Source organism: Frankliniella occidentalis, unplaced genomic scaffold (assembly GCF_000697945.3).
Source record: "Frankliniella occidentalis isolate FOCC.00 unplaced genomic scaffold, Focc_3.1 Scaffold87, whole genome shotgun sequence".
NCBI lineage: Eukaryota > Metazoa > Arthropoda > Insecta > Thysanoptera > Thripidae > Frankliniella > Frankliniella occidentalis.
Genome location: NW_026267216.1, coordinates 544,427 through 547,720, shown reverse-complemented (window position 1 = coordinate 547,720; position 3,294 = coordinate 544,427).

The following is a 3,294-nucleotide window of genomic DNA, read 5'->3' as shown; positions in this document are numbered from 1 at the left end:
TTGCTCACAAATCAGCCGCAAAGAAAAACTTGAACTTTCAAAAAAACATTTTTTGAACTTTTTTCATGGCTTTGAGGTGTAAAACAAATTATCATGAAAATACGACGACATGGTTTTGTAGCGCTCAGTTCGGGGAACAGCTGAGCACTTACCCACCCCGATAAGCACAAATAGTTTAAGAGCTATGTCCGAAAATCCACAACGGTGCAGAAATCCAAAATGGCGGGCTTTGAACGCCCCTCACGGGTAAACGGTTGGGCCGATTTTAGGGGAACTCGATGGGAGTACTCCCAGGACCACCTACTATAAGCTCTGAAAGTTCCCCGTTGTTGCGAATTTTGGGGGGGTCGAGGCCTTATTTTGTCTAATGTTCCTGGGCTACTGCCATCTGACACAATGTGCACTTGTCAGCGAAAATCTAGTTAAATGTGCGCATGTCAGTGTCATCTGACTAACAAGCGTATGTCGACAGAAGTTCCATCTGACAAATGAGCGTATGTCACTGTCATCTGACAAAAAGTGCGCATGTCAGCGAAAATCTAGTGAAATGTGTGTATGTCAATGTCACTGACATACGTATATTTTGTCAGATGACTAGTGACATACGCATTCACTGGTAAAACAAAGGTAGGATATCCTACCTTTAAAAGGCGTTAAATCTCACAGCAAACATTTTTCCGTGAGGTCGCCGGTTGATTTCGGGAAAGCACTTCCCAGTTCACTTTTCCGGTCTTATATTTTTAGGTTATGTAGGAACTTTTAAGAAAAGAACGCGTATTTGAGTGATTTTTGACGGCAAACCGGTTGTAAAACAAATCTGAGGACGGCCCAGCTTCATTTCTACCAGCGCGGCTCACAAACCATCAAAAAAACGAAAAGAGTAAAAAACGAAACTTCGTCAACTTGTGCTCAGCGCATGCGCCAGAGAAAACCGGGAATTTTTCCGGAAACAAACCGGGAACTTCCCGGGAAAATGTTTGCTGTTGATTCAGAATCACCGATGGATGTTTAAGTTCCCTCCCTCCTTCACTGCTAGAAGGGCGCAAACGCACCAAGTGGCAGCGTGTTTCGGGGTTTGTTTGTGACCGACTCCCATAAGGCTACGTGTATTTTGTACAGCAGACATCGCTTCTAGCAACGTTTTCTCACTTTGCATGCCCTCTCTGTATGTCCTAACTAGTAAATTGACAATCCTACCTTATATAATAATAATAAAAACAACACATAAAATAAAAAAAATAATCGCTATCTTATGTAATGTTTAGGAGCTTTGCTTGCTTCGTCCGGAAATGATTTAAAATATTAGCGCTTCTCTCTATACAAAAGATTAGTCGCAGTATTCAGCTATCTCCGCTTTCGGAGTTTCCAGAAACTCAGCCCATCCCCTGCACAACAGCCAACTCAACTTAGACCACTTAGACTCTCTGAATAGTGTCAGAAGTTCCGGGCTGGGGAAACTGGTTACGCACCGGTCGGGAGTCGAACCTGAGCCGGACCCGGCTTACCATCCAGCCGCCACGTATAGAAGCTGCGTCCAGACAAGAGGGTCGCTAGGGTCGCTTGGGTTGTTTGGGTCGCTGTGGGGTCTCTGAGTCTGCGCAGAGAACCAATTCGCGGCCTCTGCCCCAAGCGACCCAAGCAACCCAAGCGACCCTCTTGTCTGGACGCAGGTTGTTGGAATTATCGACTGTTAGTATGTCATTAATTCACTATTATTTTGTTAAGATTGACTTTTAGTAGTTGTTAAGATTTATTCGTATGTTGGTATTAGTTTTTGCATGATTTTAGTTTCGTAGGTTGGTAACAATTTTCAGACTGTGGAGCGTCACTCCGGTGTAGGATGTAGAAGTGTACGGACGTGTTGTGTGTGTTGTGACTGTTGAAGAATTACAAATAAACTGATTACTGTTACTGTTAAACACTGAGCACTGAATTTCCCTCTACCTCTGACAGGTCATGGGCCCAGATATGTTGGAAATTTAGTCAGTAATCAGTTATTAGAAGGAATTCTGTGTTGAGAAGACCTGTTGCACAATCGAGGAGCAAGTGCTGAGTGCAACAAGTGCAAGATTTAAGATTGAAGATTTAAGATTGAAGATTGAATGATGAACTTGTGATTTTTCTTGTGGTGATTTTCAAGATTTTCAAGATTTCGTGGTGTTTCAAGATTTTCTGTGGTGTCTCAAGATTTCCTGTGGTGATTGAGATTTTTGAATGATTGAATGAACCTACTACCGGCAGTCATTCTCTAAGATTTTGTGGTGCTTGTGGTGAACTTTTGTGGTTTTAAATTGCAAATTGTGGTGGTGCAACGATTGAAGATTGTTCGAGAAGAAGATTTGTGGTGATTTTAATTCAAGATTGTTTCAAGATTGTGATTTGAAGAGGCGTTAGATTTTGTGGCGTCGGTTTGGTGCTCAACAGTTGTGAGAGGAGCCCAACTTGGCGCGCAACCTCAACGGTCGGAGCTTGGTGTTCGGCTGTTGTGAGGTCAGATTGGCGCGAAGAGCTCGGTGGCGTCGGTTTGGTGCTGAGCTGTGGTGAGCACGACTGGTGCCGGGCTGTTGTGAGCGCGGCAGCAGTGCGCAGAAGGAGTGTGACTGCAAATAGTTGTGTTGGTGCACTATCTACAGTCTAGCAGACAACAACAATGGCGGCGACGTCGGCAAAATACCTTCCAAAGCTGGACGATGGGAATTATTTGGTGTGGCGCCGGCGAATGCAAGAGATTTTCCAAACAAGAGGATTGTGGGAGGCGGTTAAAGGATACAGAGATGCAGCAAACGTAGAGTTGACTGCTGACGCTTTGTCTACTGCACAGAAGACAAAGAACCGTGAGGCTGCTGCTCTCATCATGACTTGTGTCGATGATATATTTGTGCGAGATATCCAGGAAGAAGAGCTCGCCGTTGAGCGTTGGCGTATTCTAGAGACACTGCACTTTGATTTGGCGTCTCTAGATATTGCCACTATTTTCGGTGAATTATACAGTTATACTAAAAGTGAAAGTATGACGATGCGAGAATATATATCAAAACAAGAAGATATTTTGGAGAAAATTCAAGCTGTTGGGGTTAAAATCCCAGATGAGATTAAAGCTGGTATGATTCTACCTGGTCTACCAAAGAAGAAGTACGGTGATTTGATGAAACAATTCAGAGTCGAAGACAAGACCTTGACTTTCCTCAATGTAAAGGCAAGGCTTCTGAAGTTCTCTAGACAAGAAGATTTAGAAAAACTAAAGAAGAGAGAAGAGGATGTGGGTGTGGCTCATGCTGTTGTGGCCAGACCTTC